General features: G+C 46.8%; 2 protein-coding genes and 1 pseudogene across 6 annotated transcripts in view; 1 reads left to right on the plus strand and 2 right to left on the minus strand.

Moving 5' to 3' along the window:
* Positions 1–21,465, minus strand: part of LOC128412024 (zinc finger protein 420-like) — a 278,283-nt gene that overhangs the window by 207,873 nt on the left and 48,945 nt on the right. The window lies entirely within an intron of this gene.
* The window catches only part of LOC128412027 (zinc finger protein 420-like), a 180,203-nt gene that overhangs the window by 109,796 nt on the left and 48,942 nt on the right, over positions 1–21,465 (minus strand). The window lies entirely within an intron of this gene.
* On the plus strand, positions 1,829–20,824 carry LOC128412175 (zinc finger protein 208-like; annotated as a pseudogene).

The raw sequence follows: 21,465 nt of genomic DNA on the forward strand, positions 1-21,465 counted from the left end.
CTTGACCTGGCATGTGTAACAGAGACTTGGTTGGATGAAGCAGATGGGCCTGTCCTTGCCGCTGCTTGTCCACCAGGTTTCTCTTACGCACAGCAACCCAGGTCTTGTTGGCGAGGAGGGGGGGTTGCAGTGCCATGGTCGGATCACTTCCTAGTGCAACTGGACTTCTCCGCGACCCTTCCCCTCTGCATGGAGGTGGGACCGATTCAGATGGTCCGCCCCTGCCACTTAATGGCTCCAAATGGTTTCCAGAGAGTGGTAGGGGATGCTTTATCCCATGTTGATGGCCTTTCAGCTGATTCCCTGGTGGCCCGCTGGAATGTGGAGTTAACCAGGGCTATTGACTGTTTGGCTCCGAAGCGCCCTCTTCGATTGCATGGAGCCCGGACAGCCCTGTGGTTTTCCACGGATCTGAGGGCAATGAAACAATCGCTGAGACGGCTAGAGCGCCGGTGATGGATAACTCATTCTGAAGCTAAGCGGACACTGGTTAAAGCTCAATGTCAAGCCTACCAAGTGGCGGTAGCGATGGCAAAGAAGACTTTCTTCGCCGCCTCTATTGCATCTGCAATAGACTGGTGACTGGGAGCGGCCGCCAAGACCATATAACACCGTTCTTGAAAGGCCTACACTGGCTCCCAGAACGTTTCTGAGCACAATTCAAAGTGTTTCTGCTGACCTTGAAAGCCCTAAACGGCCTCGGTCCAGTATACCTGAAGGAGCGTCTCCACCTCCATCGTTCTTCCCAGACAGTGAGATCTAGTGCTGAGGGCCTTCTGGCGGTTCCCTTGCTGCGAGAAGCCAAGTTACAGGGAAGCAGGCAGAGGGCCTTCTCGGTAGTGGCACCCGCCCTGTGGAACGCCCTCCCACCAGATGTCAAAGAGAAAAATAACTACCAAACTTTTAGAAGACATCTAAAGGCAGCCCTGTTTAGGGACACTTTTAATGTTTAAGAGATTATTGTATTTTAGTGTTTTTTGGAAGCCGCCCAGAGTGGCTGGGAAAACCCAGCCAGATGGGCGGGGTATAAATAAATAAATAAATAAATAAATAAATAATAATAATAATAATAATTAACAGGAAGGAAACAACAGAGGATTGTGTAGCAGATCATATTTCTGCTGTCTCAGAGGAGGACATTTCCCTTTTTCTTTTAGGGTCCAGTGTGCTTTGAAGATGTCGCTGTTTGTTTCACGGACGAGGAGTGGGCGTTGCTGGATCCTGACCAGAGAGCTCTGCATAAGGACGTCATGGAGGAGAATTGTGGGATATTGGCCTCTCTTGGTAAGGCTCCCTGTGGGATCGTCCTATCTGCCTGGAAATTCAAAAAATACATCTATGGACCAACCTCATATATTTTCACAGAGTTCAACAGTGCCCCCTATAAAACCTGGGAACCTAACACCCCCACAATAAACAGTAACTTACAGTTTTTTCTTTGAACAATCTTCTTCAAAATATTCCTTTTTCTACCACGATTGGGCTGGTGTGAACTTTCCACGCCATCTTCAGTGTCAGCTTCAACCTTCCACAATTTTGACCACTACTATATATCAGACAAAACAACATTCAACAACTCTTCAGAATCTAATAATAAATTTGTTGGTAAAATGACAAACAACACAGGTAATGAACACACACTCAACTCGTTTCATTTCTTCTCCATTTCTTCCTGAGGCTCTAATCTCTTTTTGTCTCCATTGCAGATTCTGATGAATTGGAAATTGAGAGCAAAAGTGAACACGATAAAATCCCCAGGGAGGAGAAGCCACGTAAAAATTTGGAGTGTGGAGAAAGCTGCAGTCAGAGATCCCATTCCACTTCCCATCAACAAAGTCTCATTGGAAAGAAACTCTATCAGTGCATGGAATGTGGAAAAAGCTTCAGGAAGAGCTCCGATCTCACTTCCCATCGCAGAATTCATACAGGGGAGAAACCCTATAAGTGCGTGGAATGTGGAAAGAGCTTCAGGAATAGCTCCCATCTCACTTCCCATCAAAGAATTCATACAGGGGAAAAACCCTATCAGTGTGTGGAATGTGGAAAGAGCTTCAGTCAGAGTGCCAATCTCACTAAGCATCAGAGAATTCATACAGGGGAGAAACCCTATCAGTGTGTGGAATGTGGAAAGAGCTTCACTGAAAGCTCCTCTCTCACTTCCCATCAAATAATTCATACAGGGGAGAAACCCTATCAGTGTGTGGAATGTGGAAAGAACTTCAGGAAGAGTTCCCATCTCACTAAGCATCAGAGAATTCATACAGGGGAGAAACCCTATCAGTGCGTGGAATGTGGAAAGAGCTTCAGTCAGAGCTCCTCTCTCACTAAGCATCAAAGAATTCATACAGGGGAGAAACCCTATCAGTGCGTGGAATGTGGAAAGAGCTTCAGTCAGAGCTCCTCTCTCACTAAGCATCAGAGAATTCATACAGGGGAGAAACCCTATCAGTGCGTGGAATGTGGAAAGAGCTTCAGTCAGAGCTCCGATCTCACTAATCATCAAAGAATTCATACAGGGGAGAAACCCTATCAGTGTGTGGAATGTGGAAAGAGTTTCACTCACAGCCACAGTCTCACTTCCCATCAAAGAATTCATACAGGGGAAAAACCGTATCAGTGTGTGGAATGTGGAAAGAGCTACAGGAAGAGCTGCTCTCTCACTTCCCATCAAAGAATTCATACAGGGGAGAAACCCTATCAGTGCATGGAATGTGGAAAGAGCTTCACTCACAGCCACAATCTCACTTCCCATCAAAGAATTCATACAGGGGAGAAACCCTATCAGTGTGTGGAATGTGGAAAGAGCTTCAGTCAGAGTGCCAATCTTACTTTCCATCAAAGAATTCATACAGGGGAGAAACCCTATCAGTGTGTGGAATGTGGAAAGAGCTTCAGTCAGAGCTCCTCTCTCACTTTCCATCAAAGAATTCATACAGGGGAGAAACCCTATCAGTGTGTGGAATGTGGAAAGAACTTCAGGAAGAGTTCCAATCTCACTTCCCATCAGAGAATTCATACAGGGGAGAAACCCTATCAGTGCATGGAATGTGGAAAGAGCTTCAGTCAGAGCTCCTCTCTCACTAAGCATCAAAGAATTCATACAGGGGAGAAACCCTATCAGTGTGTGGAATGTGGAAAGAGCTTCACTGATAGCTCCAATCTCACTTACCATAAAAGAATTCATACAGGGGAGAAACCCTATTAGTGTGTGGAATGTGGAAAGAGCTTCAGTCAGAGTTCCCTGTTACGAAAAAGCAGCAATGCAGAAGCGAGCTCCAGGTGGCTGGAATGGTAAACAGGAAACTGATGTTATTGGATTGTACCGTGGGAACCAGGGACAGTCTGTTCAGAGCTCTGAGCACCGGATGTTAGCTCAGAGTGACACATGACCCTGTACTGAAAGTACATGGGTGGAGTTTATTCTCTCTCTGCAGTTGGAATCAGAGGGTACAGACATGTTTTCTCTGTACTGCTGAAAGACAGGAATAAAGACATGTAGATATATTTCTGTCTGTCTCATTCCCCCCCCCCCTGGAGATGGGAGGGGGAGGAGTGGTGTGTTCTTTTCACGTTTGAAAAGGATCGCCGAAGAGACCTCCCTTGGTCTTGCCGGCAGACGCTGGCAGGGGAGGTCAACAAGGATTCAAGCCGGGCACCTGGAGGGTGGCCAAATTCCTAAGAGCTAGAGGCTCTGCTGGCTTGAAATCCGACATCTGGTAGCAGACCGATGGATATCTGATCTATGAAAATCTGCTTGAGAGGTGAGAGGTCGATGAATCGTTGCCATCCTCTGCACCTAAGGAGATAAAGAAATGCGTCTGCCTGCAGCCAGAAGCTGAACAGAACAGACAGCTGGACACCGAGAGGAGTGTATGCTCAAAGGTATGCTGCATTTCGGGCTATTGAGAGTGAACAGAAAGGTTTGATTCTCTGTTCATGAAACAAGCTCTGAGAGCAGGCTTGCATACCAGGAATTCCTGTGGTGAGATAAGGAATCCCGTCTTGAGCAGGTTGCTAGGCAACGTCTGCCAGCACTTGTAAAGTTACTGAATGGCTAAAAAGAGCCTGGGAAGTCGAAAGTGTTTTGATATCTGCGCAGCTGTGCAAGGGTTTTGAAAATAAGCCCAAAGGTTTGCCTGCCAGTGAAAGCAGTAAACAAGCATAAAGACTTTTGGAGTTTACTGGCTTGAGAGAGAAAGCACAGACTTGAATTCAAAATGGATTCTAAGAAGGCGGGAGGGTTGCCCTATCCCCCTCCCTTGACAAATGACAATTATTCATCTTGGTCTATAAAGATGAAGGCCCTGCTGCAGAATCAGAGGGTCTTTGATGTGATTGAGAACCCCATCCCAGCAGCACCAACCCGAGGTTGGGAGTCACAGAATCTGAAAGCCAGAACGGCTATAATTCTGTGTGTGTCAGATGACCAATTGGTGCATATTCAGGGTTTGGAATATGCACGGGAAATTTGGGAAATGCTGCGTAGAACACATCAGAGGGATGCTGGTTCTTCAGCGTTGCTGTATTTTGAGAAGCTGACCAATCTGAGGCTTGCGCCTGATGGAGATGTTCAAGCGCACCTGACGGAGATGAAATATCTGCGCCAGCAGATGGTGGAACGCAATTTCCGTCTGCAGGAGGAAGTGTTTTGCTTCATGATGATCAACAGCCTAAATCGGACTTACAAAACGGTTGCCAGTCAGCTTGGTTCCGTCCCGGCTCAAGATTTGACCGCGGAAAGGGTGACTGCCGTCGTGTTGAATGAACATGACAGACTTGCTGCACTGGAAGAAAAGGACAGGGGGAGGGAGGAACGGAGTTCTAATTCCCCCGCAGATGAAGCTACTGGAGAAAAAGCTCTAGCTTTGAACGCTGTCCGATGTTACAATTGTGGACAGGCTGGGCATCTTCAGCGGAACTGTAAGAAGCCACGTCAGCCAAAAGGAGCGAAGAGCCGCTCAGCAAAGCCTGAGGCGTCAGGCAAAGGTCATACCAAGACTTCGGTGAAACCTGGAAAAGCTTTGATGGCGAAGAGAACCACGCCAGGTGTTGGGAACTCGTTTGTTATTGACACGGGAGCGACAGTTCATATGTCTCCACACAAAGAACTCTTTTCATCGTTTAAGAAGCAAAGCTTCGCTGTGAAACAGGCCAACGGTCAGGAGCTGGAAGCGGCCGGCGTGGGGACTGTCTATCTTAAGAGTCTGAACTTGACAATAAACAATGTTTACTTGGTTCCTGAATTGAAGTTCAATCTGCTGAGTGTTTCGCAGATTGCAAACTGAGACTGTCCTACGATGCTGAGAGCTGCAAGATCTACAAAGATGGAGAGTTATTTCTTTCGGCCAGAGAGAAGGATGGACTATATTTGTTGACTTTTGCACAAAGTGATTACATGGAATGTAATTCATCTGTGTCTAACCTAGTTTCTCTTGCAGGTGTGAGCAAGAAGAAGACCGGAGTCAACAGAGCATTTCAGCGGGTGTATGCTGATGTGATTGGTCCTCTAGAACCATCTAGAGGCAATGCAAGATTTTATCGTGTGTGTGTGGATCATTTCTCTAACTATGTCTGGGTTTATGTGTTGAGAAAGCCACAGGAAGCCTTGGAGAGGTTTCAGGAGCTTTGTGACAAAGTTAAGAGTATGCATGATGCTAACATTGATTGTCTATTCACAGATGAGAAGCAGATTTTTCTTTTAGAGGATTTCCAAAGGTTCCTGCAGAAGAAGGGGATCAGACACAAGATTGCTGTTTCAGCGGAAGCGTGGAACAGGGGTGTCTGTGTACGGGTGAACAGAGAATTGCAAAAGGGGATGGAAGCGCAATTGCTTAGTTCACATCTGCCACATGAGTACTGGGCCGAGTCTCTGATGTCGTACTGTTATACGAAAGTGAGAAAGGTTTCAAAAGAGGTGGGAAGTTCTCCTTTTGAGAAACTGTTCCACAGAAAACCTTCTGTTGCCCATTTCAAGGTTTTTGGGTCTCATGTGAGAACAGAAGCTCCAGGTGGAGTAAAGAATGCCAGAGGCATTTTTGTGGGGTACGAAAAGGGTCTCTACAGAGTAATTTTGTCTGAATCTGGTCAGGTGATTCTCACAAAATTTCTAGAGAGTGCTCCTGAACAGGAGAGAGAAATAGTACACACATTTCCCACTGAGGAAGATTCAGATGATGATGATTTTACTGATTACAGCTGTACTGAAAGTGATGACACTGATAGCTCGGAGAGCTCAGTTGTCACAGTCATTGAGAGGAAGTCTCACACAATGGATAGGCCTTCACAACTGAAGGATGAACCACTGTTTACCATTGGAACTGGTTCTCCAAAGAGTCCTGAGACTGGACCAGTGAGCAGAGAGGATCAGCACCTCATACGTAGGTCTGAGAGAGTTACAAAGGGTCAACCACCCAAGAGGTACTCAAAAGAGTTTGCTAACTTAGCTGTTGCGTGTGTTGCTGTTGTAAACAACCGAGAACAGGTTGGAGCTGTGTCTAAGTCAGAGACAAAGACACAACAGAGAGTTGCTAGCCAAGGTAATGCAGATGCACTCATTCCTTGGAAACCAGACAACCAGAGAGGTACACTGGGGAAACCAGTGGCGGGGAGTTCCAAGGGTGGAACTGAAACAACAGGGGAGTGTTATGTGTATAACAACTGTTTGTTTTCTTCTCTGGATCACGCTTTGTTTGCCGCAACACGCATTGATTCTTTTGGGGGAGGATGTTACGAAAAAGCAGCAATGCAGAAGCGAGCTCCAGGTGGCTGGAATGGTAAACAGGAAACTGATGTTATTGGATTGTACCGTGGGAACCAGGGACAGTCTGTTCAGAGCTCTGAGCACCGGATGTTAGCTCAGAGTGACACATGACCCTGTACTGAAAGTACATGGGTGGAGTTTATTCTCTCTCTGCAGTTGGAATCAGAGGGTACAGACATGTTTTCTCTGTACTGCTGAAAGACAGGAATAAAGACATGTAGATATATTTCTGTCTGTCTCATTCCCCCCCCTGGAGATGGGAGGAGGAGGAGTGGTGTGTTCTTTTCACGTTTGAAAAGGATCGCCGAAGAGACCTCCCTTGGTCTTGCCGGCAGACACTGGCAGGGGAGGTCAACAAGGATTCAAGCCAGGCACCTGGAGGGTGGCCAAATTCCTAAGAGCTGGAGGCTCTGCTGGCTTGAAATCCGACATCCCCATCTCACTTCCCATCAAAGAATCCATACAATGGTCAGAAAAACCATTATACAGCTTTAGGAGCCAGGCGAATCCGCACCTTTTTAACCAGGCTTTTGGCTAATTCACATCTAATGCCCTTTTAATATGTGGTTTTTTTAAATCGTTTTTTAAAATGTTGTAACTGTCCTGAGACCTGTGGGTGTAGGGAATAGGTGCCATCTCTTAAAGGCCTAGTGGTCTTTGCCCCACCCCCAATAAAATATTTAAGGATGCCACCCCCCAGTTTTTGGTGTGTTTTTTTCAAACACAACCTTTTATGCTTCTGCAACTTGCCATACAATTTCTCTTTCAATTTACCCTCTTAAAAAATAAAAAAAATAAACACACAAAGGTCATGAAGAAAACAAAATACAAGAAGATACAAACATGGACGGGTCCCATCTTTGCGGGCAAAATAGAAAAGTTGCTTTGAAGCAGGCTTTCCCACACTTGGGTCCCCAGCAGCTCCTGGACTACAGTTCCCATCATCCCTTCCCACTGGTCCTGCTAGCTAGGGATGATGGGAGTTCTAGTCCAAAAACAGCTGGAGACCCAAGTTTGCTTTAAAGGGAAAGTAGGCTGGCCCTGTGACACCCTCTGCTGGACCCCCAGAATGTGAACCACCCCCAGTACTGCTAATTGGAATTAATAGAGCGCAAAACTGAAGTTTGATCGGCACTTCAACCTCTAGTCAGCTTCTAGGTGCTTTCTGCACCACCTAGAGTACCCACAGAATTGTGGCTTCTACTGACAACACACACAGGAGAACAAATGAAAGACAAACACAAGGGGTAGGAAAAAACCTGGAAAGGGCCATACCAAATGGACCTCCGGTGTGAAGAGGTCACTTTCCCCACTGCTGAACAATGCCACAGGTAGAGGAGATGGAATGCTAGAAGTGTCTCTGGGGCAAGGGGAGCTGCTGGGAAATTGAACTACGGGCTCAAAATATTAGTTTTTTAAAAAGTTGCTTCCATTATAGGCATTGCCATTCTAATGACATGCATGCTGTGAAACACAAGAGCAGTCAAGTACAACATTCCTGGAGTGAACATGTTTACACATGGGGAGGGATGTTTGTCCACCCAGCAGGTAAACTTCCTGTTTCCTTCTGGGCTGGGACAGACTTCCTCTGCATGTGACTAGAGGTGGGTGTGGCCTCACCTGTGCAGGTAATGACAAAAGCACAGGGCAGGGCAGCCATCTCTCTCTCTCTTTCACCACATACATCGAAGACACAACATCTACTAAGCCAGAGATGCCCTCTTGGCTTCCAGCCAAGAGAGGAAAAAGGGACTGTCTTCTTAAGAGATAGACTCCAAGTGTATGTTACTTCATTAAGCTAAGTCCGCCTTCTGGGATCTGATTGTGAACAGAATGTGAGTAAACTCTTTTTATATTTTTGTAAAAGACTGTGTCGTCTCTTCTATTTTATGAGGGAATAAGGGGAAAATACCAGAACAGTTATTATAGAGGCTTTAGCGAGCCTGAGCAAACGCAGACGCTGCAAATTTAAAATAAAAGGGAATGTTACTCTGCTGATATTGTGGAAGTTGAGCTGTTTAACCCTGTAAGCTCAGGTTCTCCTGACAGAGGAAGCTGGTAAAGTGTGACTGAATGAGGTAACTGTTAGGTGGATTTGACTGACCCAACCCAAAGAGGACTCCTTCATGGTTCCTCCTCATCCTGGGGAAAAGTGACCAGAGGGGTGCTGCAGGGTTCTGTCCTGGGCCTGTTGTTGTTCAACGTCTTGATAAATGACATGGATGAAGGAACTGAGGGGATGCTCATCACATTTGCAGACGAGACCAAACGGATCATAATGGCATCCTCTCTCTTCTTCAGCAACAGACAGGGAGACAAAGAACAGTGCAAAAGCACAGCAGAGCGGAAGAGATAAGGCTGACTTCTGTTCTTACACTTCCCAAGCCTAGGAAAGTAAACAGGGGCATGTGACATACTAGCAACAGGGTGCTCCCCCACACGCAGGGGAGAGGAGGAGGACCCCGAGCCATGCATGAAAGCCCTTATATAGACATTTTTAATTGCCCGCCCTGGAGTCCAAGACCACCCCCAGATACATCATACCCACATCACAGAAAAGGCTGTCAGCCCCCTCCCTGTCATAGACTTTGGAAAGAGATAGCTGTGGCCACTCTGGTGGCTTTTGTTGTTGCTGCTGCAGGTAATAAATAGTCTTGTGGTCACGAGGAATTGGGCAGAGGGTTTTCCATCACTGGGTCTGCGCTGACATCTGTAGAAGGGATATCCTGTAAGCGGGAGGGTGGGGCAGGACTGTTGGGACTTGAAGAGACAGTTATAAAGGGAAGAGATAAAAGCCAAAAGGGGGAGAATCTCCTTCAGTTCTCTTGGGAAGTTGCAAACAATAAAAATCTTGGCGAGTTAAGCATTTTATTCATTTCAATACTATTATCCCATTTCCATATAATTACTACTGTTATTATATGCTAAAATTACAAAAAAGTAAAAATATAAAAGGAAAACAAAAGGAAAAAAGAAAGATTACCAGTTAAACAATTTTTTCCAGATAAAAAATAAATGGACTTGACAGAACAACAGCGGATTTTTTTAAAAAAATATATATTATTAAATAATACAAAGATATTATCAGAACCACACAGATTGTTACTGGACTGGAACCTTAAGGACTAGGAGGTGAAGGAGGTGATGGTGAAATGGACACACGATTGTGGATATCCAATGAAGATGAAAAATGAGGGAAATTATGGGAAAAGACTTAAAATTCACCACATGCTATTTGATTTTTAGATGGTACCTGACCCCATCCAAATCAGTCAAAATAAATAAATATCAGCAATAAGTGTTGGAGATGCAGACAAAATGAGGGAACCTTATTCCACATGTGGTGGACATGTCCCCAAAGGGAAAATAAAATAAAAGAAATGCTATTTATTTTAAAGAAAACCAAAGCCTTCCTATTTGATATTCTAATGATAAGCATACCAAATGAAAATAAAAGAGAGTTTCTTTTTTTTTATAAAATATTTTATTAAGATTTTACAAAAACATAGGTTTACAAAATACAAAAAAGACATATAAAAAGAAAAAGATACATAAAAAAGAAAAAAGAAAAAGAAAAATACAAAAAATGAATAGATAAAAAAGAATTAAAAACAAATCCATTTTTGTTACTTTAAACTCATTAGCTTGTTTCCTTGACCTCCTCACACCTCCCCTTTTTGTATTCCCATTTAAAAAATCATTTCAGCAAATCCTTACCCTCTTTCATTTATCTTTACTCTGTATCTTAACCTATTATAACTATGCATTTTCATCCATTATCAATCCATATTTGCATATTCTTATTAATCTTATTACCAATACCACTTATTTTCAATCCAACATCGTTTTAACATTCATTAATTTTACAGTGTTTCTGCAAATAGTCTTTAAATTTCTTCCAATCTTCTTCCACCAACTCTTCCCCCTGGTCTCGGATTTTGCCAGTCATTTCCGCCAGTTCCATATAGTCCATCACCTTCATCTGCCATTCTTCCAAGGTGGGTAGTTCTTGTGTCTTCCAGTACTTTGCAATAAGTATTCTTGCTGCTGTTGTTGCATACATGAAGAAAGTTCTATCCTTCTTTAGCACCAATTGGCCGACTATGCCCAGGAGAAAGGCCTCTGGTTTCTTCAAGAAGGTATATTTAAAGACCTTTTTCAATGTTCCCTCTCTTCCTAAGGGGTTTTTAGTTCTCCAAATATCAATCAAGTCCATATTGTCAGTCAGTTCAAAAAAGGTTTTTGGTAGTCTGCCATCTTTAGTTACAATCTGTCTCTGCGACTTGTCCATATTTGTAGATACCACTCCATTCATATCTCCCATCATAATAATGTTGTAGTCCATGTAGTCTAACAATGACCAAACTGCGGGAGGCAGTGGAAGACAGGAGTGCCTGGCGTGCTCTGGTCCATGGGGTCACAAAGAGTCGGACACAACTAAACGACTAAAGAACAACAACAACAACAACAACAACAACAACAACAACTAATAATAATAATAATAATAATAATAATAATAATAATAATAATTTATTTGTACCCCGGCCATCTGGCTGGGTTTCCCCAGCCACTCTAAGCGGCTTCCACAGCAACCAAAAATACACAAAAATGTCACACATTAAAAACCTCCCTGAACAGGGCTGCCTTAAGATGTCTTCTGAATGTCAGGTAGTTGTTTATCGCTTTGACATCTGATGGGAGGGCGTTCCACAGGGCGGGGGCCACTACCGAGAAGGCCCTCTGCCTGGTTCCCTGTAGCTTTGCTTCTCGCAATGAGGGAACCGCCTAAAGGCCCTTGGAGCTGGACCTCAGCGTCCGGGCAGAACAATGGGGGTGGAGACGCTCTTTTGGGTATGCTGGGCCGAGGCCGTTTAGGGCTTTAAAGGTCAGCACCAACACTTTGAATTGTGCTCAGAAACGTAGTGGGAGCCAATGTAGGTCTTTCAAGACCGGTGTTATACCTCAGCACGGCGCAGGGACTGACTGAGCGGGTGGCGAGATGCTTTCAACCTCGAACACTTGGCGGGTTCTGAAATGGTCGTGCAGGCCAGATTCACGACCCTGGAGGGCTGGATTCGGCCCGCGGGACATAGTTTGAGGGCCCCTAGTCTACACTGACTGGCAGCAGCTCCCCAGAGTTTCTGGCAGGGATTTTGTCCAGCCCTGGCAGGAGATGTCAGGGGTTGACCCTGGGACATTCTGCATGCCAAGCAGATACTCTAGGGCTCCCCATATTTCCCTGCACTTTCAACGTTATACTATTAGCAACCGTGGAGATTCCACCTGCCTCTTTTGAAAGGAGAACACTCACCTGATTAATAATAATAATAATAATAATAATTTATACCCCACCCATCTGGCTGGGTTCCCCAGCCACTCTGGGCAGCTTCCAACAAAATATTAAAATGCAATAGTCCATCAAATATTAAAAGCTTCCCTAAACATCATAACAACAACCATCCATTTTCAGTCCATTGAATTAGCAATTGAGCATTTCTGGAAAGGGAAATGGCATACTTTTGTTGCGTGCATAAGAAAGTATTACTCATTTATGATGAGAATAGGATTTATTTATGTTGAACTTTGCTGGGTTCCTCCTTGGCAGCCAGTGCGATTGTTTCAGCAGGGCTAGAACTCAGGACCCGCTGCCTTGAGGGACATCTAAGAGCAGTTGGGCAGGGGAAAGGTCTCCCTTGGGAGGCGGTGGACTCTCCTTCCTTGGAGGTTTCTAAGCAGAGATCGGACGGCCATCTGCCATGGATGCTTCAGCTGAGATTCCTGCATTGCTGGGGGTGGGACTGGATGACCCAGGGATCAGGGCCGTATCCAGCAAGAGAGGTGGTGGAGGTGGACCAGGCGCATAGGCGCCTGCCCAAAAAATTGGCTTTAAAACGGATCCATAAATATGCCAATCCATCTATGGGTGTGGGGGGGGAGAGGGGGGGCCCCGGAAGAGAAGCTGCTCTGGTCCAGCCAGGAGGGAAAGTGGAGGGTGGAGGGAGCGGATGGGGGGGGGAGGCAGTTGCACAGGCTCCAGGCTCCGCCCCAGTTGCTCCCCGTCTCTGGACCTCCACTCCCCCCACTTTCTGCGCTCCAGAAATTCAAGCCGAATTGAGAGACCCTTCGCTAGCCGGGATCTGTTCAGGGGCGCAGCGTGTCGGTCAGGTTGTGCAAAGGGAGGAAGGTCTGAGCTGGGGGAATCGGCACTGCAAGGGTTAAAGGGAAGTGAGCTGCCTTCCTAGAGAGGACAGGAAGGGGGGGCAGGTCCTCCCGAGCCAAGGCCCCTCCCTCCCCAGTCCTTCCCTGCTTGGGTGTCTCTCCTGCAAGGGCTGCCTCGCTGCCCCCTCCTGGGATCTGGTGAGTCTCCTCTCTCTCTGGGATCTGGTGAGTCTCCTCTCTCTCTGGGATCTGGTGGGGGTCCCAGGGCTGCCGCAGGGGAGGAGGCGGGGGGGGGCCTGATCTGCTCCTGCGGGGGGGGGGCAAGTCAGGGAGGAGAGGGTCAGGGGTGCAAAGACCCCCCCATATGCTCCTGCTACCCAGAGGAGGAAGGAGCCCCGGGGCTGAGAGCCAGAGCTTTTTGCCAGACTCCCCAGGAGGAAGGTCAGGGAAGGAGAGAGCGCGTGCCGGGAAGAGGGGGGGGGACCCCAAGTCAGGGAGGAGAGGGTCCTGCCAGGGAGGGGCCAGGTCTGCAACTCTCTCCTTCCTGCAGATCAGAGGATCCCTGACTCCCACGAAATCTCCCTTCTTTAAAGAAAGGAGTCCCTGGGACTTTAACTCTGTGTGACATCGCTCAGCCTCATTGCACAACAGAGGGAACATCTGCAAATGGTTTTCCAAAGTTGAACAGGAGGTGGACTAGCCCCCCCCCCAAAAAAAACAACGGACAGGAAGGAAGGAAAAGTAGGAAAGAGAGACCAGGAATAAAGAGAGGGACCCCAGGCCATAGCCTGGCTGCTGCATTGCAAACTAGTTTGTGTTAAGCTATCTAACAGAACAACAAAAAATCAAGGGAGATGTCTTTGGCCCCACCCATTTGGCCCTCTGGGGGTTGGCCAGATACATTCCTGGCCCTCAGAAGAGAGAAAAAGAGACCTCACCCCACGAATCTGTCTGGACAGCGGCAGAGTTTGCAGAAAAGGAGACAGAAGCAGGGAGTGGAGGTGGGGTGGGGGTGGGGGTGGGGGTGAGGAGCAACTCCTGAGGACCCCCGAGTGAGGACCCTCACTAGAACCAAGCATCCATTTTTCACAAGATACAAATGACTCCCTTGTCAGTCACTTCTGACTTCAGGCATTATCTAGAAGGCAGCAGAAACCAGGTTGATTAATCTCACAGAAATCCCTTCAGTTGCCTCCACATTCTGCAATGCTTGAAGGCTAGAGACTTATTTCTTCTCCTCCTCCTGCTCTTTCTTTTCAAAAAGATATCTCATGGTCTGGGATGCGGTAAAGTCCAGCCCTGGTTCCCAGCAAGACTCATCCATGCTTGCTCGGGGAACCATTTTTTCCCCTGTCATACAAATTCTGTAACAGAACAATGTATTTGCTTTGTAGGATTTGCTAGAGCTTCTCATTTAGACGGACAGAACTTGGCAGAAGACCAAAGGGTTCCTTCTGATCTCTCAGAGGATTCCTGAGAGCACAGATGGATGTGCGAGACTCAGCTGGCCCTGGAAGAGGCCATGCCAACGAAACTGGGAGCAGTGGGGGGTTATGGGAAAACACTGTGCAGAAGATCCTGGTTGAGGAGGACACCCTCTGCTCAGAGGTGCAGAGCCAGCAGTTGAGGCAGTTCTGCTGCCAGGAGGCCAAAGGACCCCGAGAGGTTTGCAGCCGACTCCACCACCTTGACCATCAGTGGCTGAAGCCAGAAAGGCACACGAAAGCTGAGATGCTGGACCTGGTGATCTTGGAGCAGTTCCTGGCTGTCCTTCCCCTGGAGATGGAGAGCTGGGTGAGGGACTGTGGAGCGGAGACCAGTTCGCAGGCGGTGGCCCTGGCTGAAGGTTTCCTCCTGAGTCAGGCAGAGGAGAGAAAGCAGGTGAGAGAGACTTTCCTCTGGATACTCCCAAGGGGCTCCAAACAGGACAGAGAACATCCCATAATGGTCTGCTGATGGCCCATCCTTTTTCTGGGAAGGCATCCATGGAATGAGATCTAGCACCCTTCAAGTCTTTGTCATTCTCTTTCTAGTATTTCTCACCATTCTCTGTTTTGAATCCTTGTTTCTTTTTCAGGGAAAGGATCTCTTTGCAGAAATGGACCTGGATTCCTGTGAGGCAGAGAGGCCTCCGTTGGACACCAGAGAGAGGCCACTGGGTAAGGAGGAAGGTGGGTTTTCTCCACTGGTCTCATTCTCTTTGTTTCCCAACTCATCTGAGGGTTCTTATCATCTTGTTTTGGTGGGAGACCGTTGGGAACAAGGGTCCAGAGGAGGGGAGATGTATTTCTGCACAAACAAACATATGAAATGGGCACAAACGTCTATAAATGCTCTCAGCAGGTAAGGATTTCTAAAGGCCCATCTGCAGTTAGAGATGCCCTGTTTCACCTGTGAGAGAAGCAGGCACTTCTGGTGTCCTGCTTACCTTTTTTCTCTTACAGGTGGCAGAAGGATGCCAGCAAGACCTCCTGATCCGCTTTTTCATGGAGGCAGAAGGGAAGCAGCGGCTGTGGAACCAGATCAGGTCAGGGGAAGCTGCCTTGTGGGGACAGAGGCTGAGGGATGGAGCAATGTCATTTACTGGTTGGGCACAGAGGAATGGTGGGAGGAAGCAGCCGGGGAACCAGGAAGGGAAGACGGCTCAGAGCCGAAGGAGTGGAGGTGGAGGAAGGATGAGCGGTCAGAGGGAGAAGAGGGAGAAGTCTGTGAAGAGGAGGTGTCAGAAGCTGAAGGGGAAACAGAGCTTAGTGAGCTGGGAGACTCTGTGGCAGAATGCAGTGCAGAATCAGAGGCAGAAGAGGAAGGAGGCGAGTGGGAGAGGAAGGTTGAGAGGTTGAGGTGAGTCAGGATAAGGAGGAACCACCGGTGGCTCCCTCTCCTTTTGCCAGAAGCCACCCTCCCTACTTGTCTCTCAGAGCCAGGAGACCCCCTGCAATGCAGGAATCTCTGCTAGATCATCCAAGACAGATGGCCATCCAAAAGAGGCTTATTTCATTTCTAGATTGATAACTGAATGCAAAAATAGTTTTCTAAGCAGTGGACAAATGAGAACAAATAGCGGCCTGGATTCACCTAACCAGCCCCATCGGCTGCAAAATGGGGCCTGCCTCCACTTCCTCCCCTTCTCCATGCCCCCATGAATCCCTCGAATTTGGCTCTAGTTCTTAGGAGGGAACAGCTCAGGAGGAGAGGAGAAAGTGGATCCTTCCAACAGGGAAACTGGAATGCTTGCCTAGGCAGAATGACTTGAATAACACAAGGTGGAGTACAACCTATTTGCACAAAAACGAATACCCATAATTTAAACTTAGAATAAAATAAGCATCCATAAATAAAATGTGCAGCAAAGCAATCCTATTGAAACAACTCCCCTGCGTGAGTGCCCAAGGGCCCTGCTCCTGCCACTCACCACCTGGCCCAGGGCGGGGCCTGAAGCCTCACAAGGACAGTTGTTGCTGCTGCTGCTGGCCAGGAGGACTCGGAGCGGCGCAATGTTCTTTTTAAAATTTTCTTTTTTCCCTTTTGATTACTTTTTTTGTGGGGGGTGGGATGGATGTTTGGTTGGGTTTGGGAATTTGTTTGATTTTAATGTGTTTGTAATTTTTACAGTTTTTTGTTTGTATTGTTCTTTCTTTTTTTTAAGGGTTTTATTTTGTTCTTAAGGGGAGGGGTCAGGGCTGCCGGGGAGTGGGTCCCAGCCCACAAAATAGCTGGGGCATGTTCCATGGGGGGGATGCACTGGGACAACTGATCTCAGTGCTCACGGGTAGGAGGAGGAGTTACGCTAAGACCAGACCACGTCATTACAGAGGAGGCAGGTTTAGTCGTTGTTGGAGGACTATCCCTGCCTCCGGGTCTGGTCCTGACTGGACGGATACTAGAATCAGCAAGGGATACCCACATGACCTGAAGGTGCTGCTCTGCAATGCCAGGTCAATGATTCATAAAACCACTGCCATCCATGACTTGATCATGGATGGAGGACTTGACCTGGCATGTGTAACAGAGACTTGGTTGGATGAAGCAGATGGGCCTGTCCTTGCCGCTGCTTGTCCACCAGGTTTCTTTTATGCACAGCAACCCAGGCCTTGTTGGCGAGGAGGGGGGGTTGCAGTGCCATGGTCGGATCACTTCCTAGTGCAACTGGACTTCTCCGCGACCCTTCCCCTCTGCATGGAGGTGGGACCGATTCAGATGGTCCGCCCCCGCCACTTAATGGCTCCAAATGGTTTCCAGAGAGTGGTAGGGGATGCTTTATCCCATGTTGATGGCCTTTCAGCTGATTCCCTGGTGGCCCGCTGGAATGTGGAGTTAACCAGGGCTATTGACTGTTTGGCTCCGAAGCGCCCTCTTCGATTGCATGGAGCCCGGACAGCCCTGTGGTTTTCCACGGATCTGAGGGCAATGAAACAATCGCTGAGACGGCTAGAGCGCCGGTGATGGATAACTCATTCTGAAGCTAAGCGGACACTGGTTAAAGCTCAATGTCAAGCCTACCAAGTGGCGGTAGCGATGGCAAAGAAGACTTTCTTCGCCGCCTCTATTGCATCTGCAATAGACTGGTGACTGGGAGCGGCCGCCAAGACCATATAACACCGTTCTTGAAAGGCCTACACTGGCTCCCAGAACGTTTCTGAGCACAATTCAAAGTGTTTCTGCTGACCTTGAAAGCCCTAAACGGCCTCGGTCCAGTATACCTGAAGGAGCGTCTCCACCTCCATCGTTCTTCCCAGACAGTGAGATCTAGTGCTGAGGGCCTTCTGGCGGTTCCCTTGCTGCGAGAAGCCAAGTTACAGGGAAGCAGGCAGAGGGCCTTCTCGGTAGTGGCACCCGCCCTGTGGAACGCCCTCCCACCAGATGTCAAAGAGAAAAATAACTACCAAACTTTTAGAAGACATCTAAAGGCAGCCCTGTTTAGGGACACTTTTAATGTTTAAGAGATTATTGTATTTTAGTGTTTTTTGGAAGCCGCCCAGAGTGGCTGGGAAAACCCAGCCAGATGGGCGGGGTATAAATAAATAAATAAATAAATAAATTAATAATAATAATAATTAACAGGAAGGAAACAACAGAGGATTGTGTAGCAGATCATATTTCTGCTGTCTCAGAGGAGGACATTTCCCTTTTTCTTTTAGGGTCCAGTGTGCTTTGAAGATGTCGCTGTTTGTTTCACGGACGAGGAGTGGGCGTTGCTGGATCCTGACCAGAGAGCTCTGCATAAGGACGTCATGGAGGAGAATTGTGGGATATTGGCCTCTCTTGGTAAGGCTCCCTGTGGGATCGTCCTATCTGCCTGGAAATTCAAAAAATACATCTATGGACCAACCTCATATATTTTCACAGAGTTCAACAGTGCCCCCTATAAAACCTGGGAACCTAACACCCCCACAATAAACAGTAACTTACAGTTTTTTCTTTGAACAATCTTCTTCAAAATATTCCTTTTTCTACCACGATTGGGCTGGTGTGAACTTTCCACGCCATCTTCAGTGTCAGCTTCAACCTTCCACAATTTTGACCACTACTATATATCAGACAAAACAACATTCAACAACTCTTCAGAATCTAATAATAAATTTGTTGGTAAAATGACAAACAACACAGGTAATGAACACACACTCAACTCGTTTCATTTCTTCTCCATTTCTTCCTGAGGCTCTAATCTCTTTTTGTCTCCATTGCAGATTCTGATGAATTGGAAATTGAGAGCAAAAGTGAACACGATAAAATCCCCAGGGAGGAGAAGCCACGTAAAAATTTGGAGTGTGGAGAAAGCTGCAGTCAGAGATCCCATTCCACTTCCCATCAACAAAGTCTCATTGGAAAGAAACTCTATCAGTGCATGGAATGTGGAAAAAGCTTCAGGAAGAGCTCCGATCTCACTTCCCATCGCAGAATTCATACAGGGGAGAAACCCTATAAGTGCGTGGAATGTGGAAAGAGCTTCAGGAATAGCTCCCATCTCACTTCCCATCAAAGAATTCATACAGGGGAAAAACCCTATCAGTGTGTGGAATGTGGAAAGAGCTTCAGTCAGAGTGCCAATCTCACTAAGCATCAGAGAATTCATACAGGGGAGAAACCCTATCAGTGTGTGGAATGTGGAAAGAGCTTCAGTCAGAGTGCCAGTCTCACTAAGCATCAGAGAATTCATAAAGGGGAGAAACCCTATCAGTGTGTCAAATGTGGAAAGAGCTTCACTGAAAGCTCCTCTCTCACTTTCCATCAAATAATTCATACAGGGGAGAAACCCTATCAGTGTGTGGAATGTGGAAAGAACTTCAGGAAGAGTTCCCATCTCACTTCCCATCGCAGAATTCATACAGGGGAGAAACCCTATCAGTGCGTGGAATGTGGAAAGAGCTTCACTCACAGCCACAATCTCACTTCCCATCAAAGAATTCATACAGGGGAGAAACCCTATCAGTGTGTGGAATGTGGAAAGAGCTTCACTCACAGCCACAATCTCACTTCCCATCAAAGAATTCATACAGGGGAGAAACCCTATCAGTGTGTGGAATGTGGAAAGAGCTTCAGTCAGAGCTCCGATCTCACTAATCATCAAAGAATTCATACAGGGGAGAAACGCTATCAGTGTGTGGAATGTGGAAAGAGTTTCACTCACAGCCACAGTCTCACTTCCCATCAAAGAATTCATACAGGGGAGAAACCCTATCAGTGTGTGGAATGTGGAAAGAGCTTCACTCACAGCCACAGTCTCACTTCCCATCGCAGAATTCATACAGGGGAGAAACCCTATCAGTGCGTGGAATGTGGAAAGAGCTTCACTCACAGCCACAATCTCACTTCCCATCAAAGAATTCATACAGGGGAGAAACCCTATCAGTGTGTGGAATGTGGAAAGAGCTTCACTCACAGCCACAATCTCACTTCCCATCAAAGAATTCATACAGGGGAGAAACCCTATCAGTGTGTGGAATGTGGAAAGAGCTTCAGTCAGAGCTCCGATCTCACTAATCATCAAAGAATTCATACAGGGGAGAAACGCTATCAGTGTGTGGAATGTGGAAAGAGTTTCACTCACAGCCACAGTCTCACTTCCCATCAAAGAATTCATACAGGGGAGAAACCCTATCAGTGTGTGGAATGTGGAAAGAGCTTCACTCACAGCCACAGTCTCACTTCCCATCAAAGAATTCATACAGGGGAGAAACCCTATCAGTGTGTGGAATGTGGAAAGAGCTTCACTCACAGCCACAGTCTCACTTCCCATCAAAGAATTCATACAGGGGAGAAACCCTATCAGTGTGTGGAATGTGGAAAGAGCTTCAGTCAGAGCTCCCATCTCACTTCCCATCAAAGAATTCATACAGGGGAGAAACCCTATCAGTGTGTGGAATGTGGAAAGAACTTCAGGAAGAGTTCCAATCTTACTTTCCATCAAAGAATTCATACAGGGGAGAAACCCTATCAGTGTGTGGAATGTGGAAAGAGCTTCAGTCAGAGCTCCTCTCTCACTTTCCATCAAATAATTCATACAGGGGAGAAACCCTATCAGTGTGTGGAATGTGGAAAGAACTTCAGGAAGAGTTCCAATCTCACTTCCCATCAGAGAATTCATACTGGGGAGAAACCCTATCAGTGTGTGGAATGTGGAAAGACCTTCACATGTAGCTCCTCTCTCACTTCTCATCGCAGAATTCATACAGGGGAGAAACCCTATCAGTGTGTGGAATGTGGAAAGAGCTTCACTGATAGCTCCAATCTCACTTGCCATCAAAGAATTCATACAGGGGAGAAACCCTATCAGTGTGTGGAATGTGGAAAGAGCTTCAGTCAGAGTTCCCATCTCACTTCCCATCAAAGAATGCATACAATGGTCAGAAAAACCATTATACAGCTTTAGGAGCCAGGCGAATCCGCACCTTTTTAACCAGGCTTTTGGCTAATTCACATCTAATGCCCTTTTAATATGTGGTTTTTTTAAATCGTTTTTTAAAATGTTGTGGGTGTAGGGAATAGGTGCCATCTCTTAAAGGCCTAGTGGTCTTTGCCCCACCCCCAATAAAATATTTAAGGATGCCACCCCCCAATTTTTTTCAAACACAACCTTTTATGCTTCTGCAACTTGCCATACAATTTCTCTTTCAATTTACCCTCTTAAAAAATAAAAAAAATAAACGCACAAAGGTCATGAAGAAAACAAAATACAAGAAGATACAAACATGGACGGGTCCCATCTTTGCGGGCAAAATAGAAAAGTTGCTTTGAAGCAGGCTTTCCCACACTTGGGTCCCCAGCAGCTCCTGGACTACAGTTCCCATCATCCCTTCCCACTGGTCCTGCTAGCTAGGGATGATGGGAGTTCTGTGGGAGCCAGGAAGTCATGGCAAAGGCTTGTAGCGCCACCTGGTGCCTTGCTGACCTCGGTGACCAGCATGTCTGTGCCTTACCATGTATTAGAATTGTATTGACCTTAAAAGGAGTTGTGTTTCCTCTGGGCAGTGATGACCCTATATGGTGTGGGTGGGTTTAAGCCATGACCAGATGAGGTAACATGAGACACTGGGATGCAGCCATGC

This window comes from Podarcis raffonei, chromosome 4, assembly GCF_027172205.1.
Source record: "Podarcis raffonei isolate rPodRaf1 chromosome 4, rPodRaf1.pri, whole genome shotgun sequence".
NCBI classification, from domain to species: domain Eukaryota; kingdom Metazoa; phylum Chordata; class Lepidosauria; order Squamata; family Lacertidae; genus Podarcis; species Podarcis raffonei.